The sequence below is a fragment of the Halyomorpha halys genome, unplaced genomic scaffold (assembly GCF_000696795.3).
Source record: "Halyomorpha halys isolate HHAL.00 unplaced genomic scaffold, Hhal_1.1 Scaffold87.1, whole genome shotgun sequence".
NCBI classification, from domain to species: Eukaryota; Metazoa; Arthropoda; class Insecta; order Hemiptera; family Pentatomidae; genus Halyomorpha; species Halyomorpha halys.
In genome coordinates, this window is record NW_027115705.1 from 1474421 (window position 1) to 1487184 (window position 12764).

At 30.5% G+C, this 12764-nt stretch overlaps 1 protein-coding gene across 3 annotated transcripts in view; it reads right to left on the minus strand.

Annotated features, from left to right (window-relative positions):
• The window catches only part of Ae2 (Anion exchanger 2), a 310706-nt gene that overhangs the window by 175340 nt on the left and 122602 nt on the right, over window positions 1–12764 (minus strand). The window lies entirely within an intron of this gene.

Here is a 12764-nt window from a genome sequence, read left to right on the forward strand (position 1 = left end):
TTACATAATTGTTATTTATTATAAATGATAAATTATTAATTTACAAGCAGTATAAAGCGGTTTCACAAATATGGACTAAACATGTCTGTTTCCATGAGTACATAGCATATAACAATGCTCTAAAAAAAAAAAAATAATAATAATAAAATGAAACTGACATGAGAGAAAGAACTAGGACTCTTATTACTGCTGTATGGGTATTAAATTCAAAGACAATATAATTGCATTGTCAGCATAAAACATAAGTAACATTATAGTAAACAATAAATGTACAAACATGATTAAATTCCAAGACAATAGAATGTTAATAAGCCTTATTTTTCGAGGTTATTAATTCCCCCAAAATACTAAATAATCTAATAAATCAATTTAATATTTGTTTTATTAGATAAACACAGTCATAGGGTAAATTTAATAATAATTTAAGAATTAATAAATAAATAAAACTTAAATGACAGAAAGTGCTGGTACTCTCGAACAATGGCGTAAGTACTCATTTTGTTAGTATAAAACGCGGAGGGCAGGTAGCAGGAAAGTCTAGTAGCAAATAATTAAATTCGACGACAATAGAAATATTATTAACCCTTATTTTATAAGGTAATTCATTTATAAAAATATGAAATAAACTAATAAATCAACAAGACTTTTTTTTCTTAAATAACCCTAATTATAAAATAGATTTGAGTCTTCGAGATCAAAGTGGTTAAGTTAAATCTGAAGTGATATCTTACATATTCAAAACATTAGGGACAGTTCTATAAAGTAGTAAGGATTTTCTGTTAAAACTATTCACAAAGACATGCAACTGTTGACAATCATTTTAATTTAATACACTCAGAAATTAATTTAATATTGACTTTTTTTCTATTTTCTAAAGTATAGTTCATAATGTTAGTTAAGTTCATAATGTTAGTTTAGTGAATCTGCTCCCACTGCTAAAAAGTTATATTAATTAGACAAACTATAAATATGCCCTTGATAAACCACTTTCAACCATCAAAAACCAAAATCAACCATCTCTCATAAAACTCCAGAAACTGAAAATCGATAAAAAAAAAATAAAATAAAATAAAAAAAACACAACAACCCATAAAGGGTCAGGGATTCCACAGTGCTTAGTAAGGAAGTACTGTTTCTTGAACAACGGTAGTACTAGGAAGTGATTTCTTCACGATCACGCTCAACCACCAGTTTTTTCCCTAATTAAGGGTACCCACTGTATGAAGGCTCTCCGAAACCACAGGGCTGACTACAATAGAATAAATAATTATCTGCCACAGCCGTATTCGAACTCGGATCCTTGAAGTTAGTAGCACAGTGCCTTACTCACTCAGCCTCCCATCTCCACAGACGTCATTGTGAGAAACGAAAATTTAAAAACATTAGCAAACCTTAATCAGGCATAGTTTTCCTTCTAGATTTTATTATGCAAGAATAATTATTAAATTGGCTTAACTTAGATGGATTTCTAGGTGTAAAAAGTAATAATTGAAATATCTATATATATATATATATTATTATTTATTAACAAATAAGAGTTAAGATAACTAGAAGAAATAAAGTTTTTTATGTTGTAAGATTATTTCTCCTTTATACATAAAACAGATAAAGTATTTATGGCTGATATGTAGATTACAAGGCAGTAAATTCGTATATTACTCTCTAGCTACAGAATCTTTGAGCTTCCATATGGTACAGTTTAAACACTATAATTTAACTGAGATGTTTAAGTTTTCCTTTTATTTGCAAATCAAAAGAACAAAATTAAATAGAATATTCTGTAACACAATATTTTTGTTAAAAAAAAAAAAAAAAAAACATTGTGTATGATTAAAATTATTCCATTTAACCCCATCCATTATATTTTCACCCAATTTATTATTTTACCGTCACAAAGGTAGAGACGAAAAGTTTCTAGTTTCATTACATAAATAACTGTTATTTTAAAATTTTCTTTTTAGAAGATGTAATATTAGCAAGGTTAGTTATCAATTTGCAAAGAGGGCTTTTTACACAAAAGGCAAATTTATATTTAAACTAAGGTGAAAAAATAATCTACAATAAATGTTTTCTTTTTGTATTTATACAATAATTGTCAAGCAATGGGTCACTCTAAATCGTTTATTTTCAGATAATGAAAAAATCAAAAAATTTTTTTAAAAAGGCTATAGGCTGGCACAAAAATGAAATATTTCACTGTAAACATAAGGGAGTGTTCAATTAACTATCAGAACTCTTACAGCTAAAAAATAATCAATACTAGTGAACAGTTCAAAAACATGGAAGTGTAGTTTTAGATTTTTAAGGCTGCTTTTTAAGACACCTATCAATTTCATGAAACTTTATTTATTTAATTTAAAGCAATGTATGTTAGTAAACCTTAGACGGTTACCTTAGACGTTAAAAGACGAAATATCAATTTTTTTTTTAGTTAACTCTTGTTTTTTCTAGTTTTAGTTTTATGAATTAAATTAATGTTGTTTTTGTTCATTATCAAAGTTGTTTTTGTTCATTATTAATGTTGTTAATAATATAGCTAACATTATTCATTATCAAAATATTTTCAAAAAATATCACTATACAACCTTGTTTAAAAAAAAAAAAAATATATAGTTTAGCTAAATATACTAAAATCACAATCAGACCTAGTCGGGTATTAAGAGGAGATATCTTAAGATTTTTTTATAAATTAGTTGTCAGAAATCCTCGTTTCTGGTTATTTTGTCTCTTGTTGATATTAGAGTAAAGGCAAGTTCTTGATTAAAAATTAGTAGTATATTTTCTTTTATAATACATTTTTATGTATGATAATATAAAGAAATTATTTTTGACGTTTGGATTGGGGCCCTTTGCGATCGCCGACTAACCCACAAGGCTAGACAACGCAACCGTTAAGTGCAAAATTCCTAGTTTCTTCACGACCGTTTTATAGTCTCTATGGATCGTCAAACAATTTTACAAGCAGTAAAAAGACTATTCTAGTATTTAAAGCAGTATATCCAAGATTATGAACACCATTAAATACATAAGCGTGTAATACCTTAATAGGGATGAAGCTAAAAATGGCCAAGATGAGAAGTAATCATCAGGTAAACAGGATATGTGAACGTGTCTTTTGTGAAGCTCAGTTTGTTTAATGGGTATCATCATCAGTTATATAATTAATGTTTTTCTGCCCATGACAGCATTATCTAGTACAAATCATTTTTTTTTTTGTTTTTAAATTATGGTGATAAGGACTATCTATACATACGGAGTTGAGCTTTGGGGCTCCACAAAAACCATTGAATTCCTCTTGTATCCAATCCTAACAGTCCAAGACCCTTCGTAAAATCCTTAATGCTCCTTATTATGTCACAAATCAAGTCATCCATCAAGACCTCAACGTTCCATAGGTTAGCGATTTGGCCAGAACGTGATACCAATCCTTCCATGAGAAACTTCCCAACCACCCCAAACCCACTTGTTTCTAACCTGGCTTTCTCTTCAATACCTGATAATCCCCCTAGGCCTCTGAAAAGAAGATGGTCCCAAGGTATTCTTCTCTAGTAACATTATTTGAGTTCTATCAATGGTTAGATTCTTCATTTGGCTGTATCATGACATTGTATAACTAACATCAAATTTACTATAATGTATATATTTTAATCTAGCTGTAGATAACAATAAATAAATTATTAAAAAAAATAAACAAAAAAAACAGGGTGTATAAATATTATATGTTTTAAACTTTTCGATTCATTTCATTATCTGTAAGTTGATTTTTTATTATACCTTGTGTTATGATATATTTACGATTGAACGATCGAAACGAATATTTGTGGTGTATGAACAAATATTTATACTAAGATAACAATAAAAAAACAGTAAATAAATTATTCCTGAAATTACTATATCCGGTAATTCGCCACACTATTTCTTCAAAAAACATTATTATTTGCAAATGTAGTAATTTAACGTATTGGGGAAAAATGGTTTCTTCTTTCTTTTTTCATTTACGGATATATCTTTTTTTTTTAGCGAACAATCATTGTCTACACACATCTCCCAATCACGCCTATCCAAACCCAAATCCACTCAATCAGTCTTGATGCAATGCTCCCACTCACGCTTTGGTATACCCCTCGGACGCTTAACTGTCAGTTCAGGGTTCTTTAACGTTTTATGTTATCCTTTCGTTACTAAGCCCTACAATCTTACGGTTTATTCGCCGCAATGCTATAACCTGAATTATATTTACTGAATAAATTAATTCATAGCCGTCTCTAGCCGAGGGCGTTGAAACATAGCTTTTAACAACCTCGTAGTAGAGCTGGTTCGAATCCGGTCCTGGGGGTCGACTTTTATTTCGTAGCGGTCCTACGGAATGAAAACGACGCTCCTACCACGGTCAGAATAGGGTTGTAACAAATTGCAAAACTCAGAAATGACCAGAGAGGGAGTCGTAAAAACAAAATCCCTCAGTTCACTAGCTAAAGTATTATTTTAAAAATTAATTTGGCTCTTTACTAGCAGCTGCCATATTATAAAATAAATATAGTAAGTAAACAAGTCCACACAATACAAAGACCAAAAAAAACGAACGAAATAAAGTCATTATAAAAATATTGCTCAATGCAGAGATGACACTAAGGCCGTTGATAAGGACAAGGTCAAGAAGTTTGTTTGGATCGTAGAATAGAAACATGAATAGAAGAACCAGGGGGGGGGGAGAGGGTTCGAAATAAAAAACCGAGTTAATCTTAATGAACATACTCAGACACGATTAGGGAGATTAAGAGGGTCCATGACGTCTTTGACTTCAACGAAATGATGATTCAGCTTATTTCAAACGGATGGCGACCAAATCGAATTTACAAACAAGATAAGATATATGTTCAAATACAGTGAACTTACCTGAGAATATTATATGACACTATAACAGAAAGGTAGTTTTATGTGTATATCTTTCGGTGTTTAGTTTCTATTGTTACCGAGAGTATCAGATAATTTTATTTTTATGATTTTTTTGGTATTCTTCCTTCGACAGCCAGCTAAGTTAATCAGTAGGTAATTCTATACAAACAATTTTTTTAATATATGAAAATGATTGATCGTAACTGAATATGAAGGAGGTGGTCGGGGGTGAGGTCAAAACGGAACAACAAATAGTTTTATACGATTTATTAGCCGACGTTTCGCCCCATGTTGCACGGCCTCATCAGGGCTGTCGACAACAAAGATAGCAAACAAATAACATTTTTTTTGTTTATTCATTGGCAGTTTAAGCAATGAATAATTGATAATCTAAAAACTTTAAATTTTGTTTAAATAAAAACCTTAAAAATAAGGTGTTTCCAACATGTTTTCATTCTAGAGTCCAGATTTACACCACAAACGAAAAAAAAAAGTTGGAAGTGGAACTACTCTTCATAAAAGAATGCCCCATTGCCATTAGGAGGCCGCATTTCCCAAAGGGCTTTTCCAATTTATTTAATAGAAAATTAAATTTTAAATTAATTTATTAAATTAATGAGCACTAGGGGAAGGGGGTTATCGTCAAAAATGTTCATTCTTTTGCTCTTTTCTCTTTAAATGTGTTCTCTTGGCATATCTAAGTGGACGTATCAAATTTAATAATGCATACATTTTTAATTAATAAAAAAATATTATAATGAGTTAAACGTATAGAGTTAATAAGCAATGATTTCGTTTCTATTCGTATTAATTCGTAACACTTTTATAATGTCAATACGAAGTTTTGAAAGAACTCTGTAGAGGGAGTTGGTTATATTGGGTAATTGGTGCTAAAACACAGCTCTAGCATTCTCTAATGGCTCTTTACCGCTTTTATAGCCCATAAAAGATCTATCCATTATCCAACCTTTGAAGATATTAGGTATAACATATATTTCGTAGAATGTTTAATATAATTTCGACATTAATCAGTCATCAAATGAATGCTCTTTTAAAGCAATAAATAATTATTGCCTTATTCGTTTCAGTTGTTGATCACTTTTAGTTTTTTTTTGTCATAAAAATGAGTAAAAACATCAATATTTTGGTAAAAGTGTTTTAATATAAATGACAAATCCTATGGAATTAATACATGAAATAACTATACCTATACCAATAAACTCTTAACCTAGTACCTAAGTTCCAAAACGTAATTTTATAATCATACAACGGTTTTAAGCAAGGCTGATGTTGACAGGGATCTTTATGCGAGATTAATATTTAACATTTAATATTGTCAGTGATATTTAATATTGTCACCCTTGAAGAATGGTATCGAAACTGGAGGATTAAAATAAATTCCAATAAATCCCATCAAATCACATTTACTCTTCGTCGTAAACCTTCGTCTTGCCCCACAGTATCTTTTAATAATACCCCACTTATTCCTGTTGAGCAGATCCGTTACTTAAGACTAAATCTGGACAAACGACTGACATACAAGACTGAAAAGACAGGAAACTGCTCGTCGATTCCGACTATTACAACATTTACTAAACAAACGATCCAAACTTCCAATCCATTACAAAATACTGATCTACATGACTATTATAAGGCCTATGTGGACATATGGAATTGAGCTATGGGGCTCCACTAAATCATCTAATTCCTCTCGAATCCAATCCTTACAGTACAAAATTCTTCGTAAAATCCTTAATGCTCCTTACTTTGTCACAAATCAAATCATCCATCAGGACCTCAATGTCCCCTATGTTGCCGATTTGGCCAGAACCAGATACCAATCCTTCCATAATAAACTTCCCAACCACCCAAACCAACTCGTTTCTAGCCTGGCTTCTCCTTCACTACCTAATAATCCTCCTAGGCGTCTGAGAAGGAGATGGCCTCGAGATCTTCTCCTTTAGAAGTGTTTTTGGAGTTCTATCAATGGGTAGATTCTCCACATGTTTGTATCATGTCATAATATCACTTACAACAAATTTACTTGATGTGTATATATGTATATAGTTGTAAATAACAATAAATAAATTATTTAAAAAAAAAACAAAAAACATTTAATATAACTGATATGAATTGAACAAATTAAGCATTCTCTCAACGCAATATCATTCACAACACGCAGAAGTCAAGTACGATAACGTTTTGAACAGGAACATGGACAGCATACCGAACGTAACTGGTAGTAGAATACCGATCAGCCTAGAGTATCATGATGACAGTGTCAACAAATATTTTGTAAGTTTGTATTAAAACTCTTATTTTACACAGGAATTATGATTTATTAATTTGCTTACCCCAAACGTTATAGTAAACATAATTATAAACCGGGGGTTCAATATCAATACATTCGTACAAATAACAAAAAACGATATATCCCGTATTTAGTATTATCTCTTCTCCAACCAGCTGGGTAAAAATTTTTTAATGCTTCATTTTTTGACTTCTTGTTTCAATTCAGATAAAAAAAATTATGTGAATTTGCGAAATAATGGCTTCTTTCTCCGAAGAAAAAAATAATATTAAATAATTAACGGTCAATAAAGGTATCAAAGTACTAAAAGAAAACTATTTATTGTTAACCAAGGTTTAGCCCCACTTTGCAAGGCTTCGTCAAGGCTAAATGAAAGAACAAAATAAAAACATTATAGAATTCACAGAACATTAAAATAAAACATTTCAAAAAAAATTTCTGTTTATGAAGTATATAAAAAGTTATTATATATTATGCTGTTATTATTTCTTTTAATATCCTTTATAAACAAAACAATTTTTTGAAATGTTCTATTTTAGTCTTCTGTTAATTCTAAAATGTTTGTATCTTGTTCTTTCATTTAGCTCTTTAAAGTGGGACTAAATAGTGGTTAACAATAAATAGTTTTATTTTACTATTAAACCTTTATTGACTACAACCCGGACTATCTTCCTACAATAATTAAAATTGCAAATAGAATGTAAAGCGGGTTATGACAAGTAAATTGAATATTTTTTAAGATACTAAAAGAATATTGATATTTTAGGCAGAAAATAAATAAATAAATAAGCATAGAATAGTGTATATATAAGTAGATTATATGTATATAAGTAAGTATAAAAATTAATGACACACACAAATATTATTATAATTTTTTATCATTATTATTGTTTATTAGTTATAAAAATCCATTTGTCTCATCACTTTTTTATTAGCTTAACATTCCTACGTTTCAGCCTTTACGGTCATTTTCTACGATCTTATTACACTATCACAGTCAAACATTGTTAATCAACATAATTGCAGGTCATTTTGCCTTTGTAGATTATCTATCATTAGTAAATTTTCTTTAAAACTTCTTAAATTATGAAAATATTAAGCATTGTGAGAATTCGCTAGGAAATGACTATTATTATTTAAGAATCGATTCTTAAATAGGTTCTTTTTAAAATCGATACTTCAGAAATCTTGGTTACTAGAACCACCCCTCATTGAGAGAGAACCTTCATAAGAACATTTCAAAGAAGTGGGGAGAACATGTACCTGGACCTTTAAATCCCTGGAATAGTCTTCAGCTCAGGGCTCAGGTAACCCAGACCTATGATCCACGGTGGTAACGAGAAACCTGAGACTGCTGCCCTTCGAGCAAGTTATTGTTGATATAAAACCTCATGATCTGAAAGGAGAAAGACAAATTCATTTAGGAAGAATCATGCTCATTATTATTCTGTCAGTGATTCTGTGTAACTGTGAACCACCTGACTTCCACGAACTTCATTCAGGTCAACCTGGACCTTGATATACTGCTGGGGAAAGTCCCAAAGATCTTTGTCTGTTGTAGTAGACATTCTTTTGGGACTTTTAGGTAACCATATAAGATCATAAAAGATGAGTCAAAGTGACAGTGGACTTTCTATTCTTCCATTACAATAATAGTTTCTAAATAATTTTTTTTTTAATATTTATTTATTGCTATTTACAACTGTACATTATAATACATTTAGTAAATATGATTAAATTGGAAGTTAAATTGTAGTGTTACAGGCGTGTAGAGAAACTATCCATTGGTAGCACTCTAATGACATTTTACATTAGCTGGTCTCGTAGCCATCTTCTTTTCAGACGCCTCGGAGAATTGTCAGGAATGGAAGAGGATGCAAGGTTAGAAACTTCTTTTGGTTTGAGTGGTTAGAGAGTTTATAATGGAAAGAGTAATATCTGGTTCGAGCTATATCCGTTACATAGGGAACTTTAAGGTCTTTATGAATGATTTTATTGCGACAAAGTAAGGAGCATTGAGGATTTTACGAAGGATTTTGGATTGTAAGGATTGAATACGAGATGAATTCGAAGGTTTAGTGGAGGCCCAAAGCTCAACTCCATATGTCCAGATTACAGTCATGTAGATCAGGCTTTTGTAATTCTAAATAATTAAAATAAGGATTTAATAGAAAATAAGATGAAAAACAACACAGCGGGTAATAAGAAAACTATTAATATTTAACTGAAAAATAATCAATTGTGTTTATCCTGGCTTGTTTCTGACTCAGTTTTAATAATAAGGCAGATTTTTAAATGAAAAACTATTGGAATTGTAACTAATTAATTAAACACAGTAAATGATTAATTCCTAGAACGACGCTGATATTCATTAACGCAATTCTCTCAGTTATGTTCCGCCTACTCCATTGCCATTGACTACTCGGCAATTATTACTTTTTTAGAGATTCGTTCATCAGAACGAAACCAGACAAATATAATTGTATTGGCCAGGCGGCAACTAAAATGGAAGTAGTCACAAACGAATCACCAAAATTTAAGCCAAACAAAGGGTAAATTGAGAAGTAGACAAGACCTAAATACAAGGTTTATATTAGTTGCGATTTTGTGCATTTGGAAATTATTATAATAAATATTACAATATAATATTATTATTATTAGATATACTGATTAAATTAATTGATTGTCTCAAAGTGGTATATATTATTATTAATACAAACTCAAATGATCCACTTTTACTCTCAACTATTTATTTTAAAAACATCCAACGTTTCAGCCCTTAGGCCATTCTCAAGGAGGCAACCTTAATCATTGATTTCATTAAATCGTCTCTTTTGCAGGCGAATTGTCCATATCACCAACAAACAATTGTCTTTGCTTAACCTCATTAACAATATTAACTTTTGATAACAAAAGTGTAACAGAGTCCTAACCTGTTGAAGGTAGGTTTTGTTGTTAAAGGGGTTAAGGAAAGACAATTGTTTGTGGAATAGTTTTTGTATTGAAATTTTATGAAAGTTTATACGATATGGACAATAGAGACATTTTTCAGGAATTATGGCATCAATGATTAAGGGTGTCTCCTTGACAATGATCAAAAGGCCGAAACATTGGAGGTTTTTAAAAACAAATAGTTGAAAGAGAAAGTGGATCATTTGAAGTTTGTGTTAATAATAATTATTATTAGGATAGATTTCCAAATCGTCCAGCAAACCATTACAGGACCGACGTGGGAATGATGTTGGATTCCAATTTCACTGATGCTCAGCAGCATCATTGATGGCAGATAGCATCTGGTGCCCACATGCCTCTAATAACATGTGACTAATATATAAACATCCATTAACTAATGAGCTCAATGAAGTCTGACAATCATCCAATACACATTGCCCTTATCGAACCGCATGTCCCGACCAAAACGGTTTCTAGAACTGTAACCGTTTCTGCAAAAAAAAAGGAAGCATTGAAGCAACAGAAAAAAAAAATTGTGGTTAAGTTTTTAATACGGAAGTTCCTAGAAGCTAATTAAAATCAAAGACGAGGAATAATTTTAGTATGAGTGGAGATAAATCCAGGACTTCCATTTATATATATGTTGGTGTGAATCTTTTTAACCGTAGATGTAATACAACAATTAAACAATTTGGTTGTAGACAGATGAAGAGGGGGTTTGGTTAGTGAGAAAAGCACGCTAATAAGTGTAACTTGTTTTTTATTATTCACAAAGTTTCGTATTTCCTCAACACTCTCGGTAGTCTCTTTCAACATTAAGGTTCCTGCTGAAGAGCTAAGACTGAGGCCGAAACGTTAGTACACAATAATAAAAATATGTTTCATTAATTAGCGGTTTCTTTTTACTGGTCGTACTCCTGTGGAACGTCTCCTTAAAATCATATTTATTTAAGAGCTAGGTTAAAATGAGAAATTTTTTTTCGATTGCTATTTCCAATAAACTGTATGATTTTGTTTTTGGATGGCTCTACAAAACTTGCAGACCATTGGCCGCCAGAATCAGCCTTCTCTACGCCTGCCTATCTTGGGATGCTGCTTTCCATTTTGCAGCTCTTTCACATCTTTGTTGATTCTGTCAATCTGATTTTTGGCCTCCCAAGCGGTCTCTTTCCAACTATACTAGCATTCATTTTTGTGTAGAGGCGTTCTAAGCTAAACAGGTAAAGTCAGAACAGAAGAAAAATGTGCTTACAACGCTCAAAATTGCAGTTTAATTATATGCCTAAAGAACAGGCGAAACCTGGATTTTTATTAAGTCATTCTGGCCAAAACTTGTAACACTTTACCTTAATTGCTCATCCCAAAAATAACATTTTTTTTTTCTTCCTTTCAATTATTATTCCAACTGTTGATTTATAACGATATAAGAACGGTTTTGTCCACTTGACACAGTTCTAGAAGTAATGGACTGTTATCGATTTGATTGAGTAGCACACCGTTCTGACACCTTCATCATCCTGTTTGCACTCCAAATCTCTTAAAGTTTAATCATCTTTACCACCATGTTTTTTTTTCTTCTTTTGGCCTCCAAGGAAGAAACAGGATATTGCTTCTTGCTCCTATGCTTCCAGAAGTGATCATATTATTACTATTTTATTTGTTTCCTTTCTATTTATATATTTTTTCTTCTCACGTTTGGTACAAAACATCATTAGCCGTCTTTAATATTCATTGAAAGATATTTTATGATTTCATTATTTTTATTTTTAACTTTTTGTATTTTACTCTAGGTACTACAGTCATTTTCAATGCTCTCTATATTGCTCTAAAGGGACTTATCTTTAAATATATTTTTAAAATTAAAGTTGCAGTGTAACAAATATTTTTTTGTTAGTTATTAATACTATATTATTTTTTCCCATATTAGTGTAGTATTACATTTTGTCATATACATTGGTGCATTAAAAGAGCTAAAAGACAAAATTCATGCCATATGTACAGAAATATATAAATTAAATGATAAAAAAAATAATAAACAGAAATAATAATGAAACAAAATTAAAGTAAAATAACATTTAATATTATTATAGATATTTAATGATGATTTATTATTTTATTTTATTTTTTTTTTTTACTTTTGAATTTGACTCTATGCACTAAAGCTCATTTTCAATTTTTGCTACATCATTCTACAGGGTCCTTATTTTATATTTTTTTCGTTATATTGTTCTATAGAGAATAAAAATAAAGAATGTACAAAGTCTTAAAATAATTATCATTGTATTCAAAATCATTTAACTAGGTTTCATAAAATTTGACCACATCGACTTAAGAGTAACAATTAAAACAACCGACTATTTTAATTTCAATTTGTCCATTTGCATTGTGTTGGGTTTCTTTATTTATTCTAAAATGTACAGTTCGCACTCTAAAAAATAAAAAATTTTCAGGTTTAATTTCAATTTGGAACTCACTAATACTTTTTTTTTTTTTTTTTTAAATTGCTAGATTTATTTATTGATAGATATTACAATCTGCCACACAGTTGTGGGCAATAGGTAATATTGATGAATGATCTCATACATACTAAAATAAAAAAAAAAAT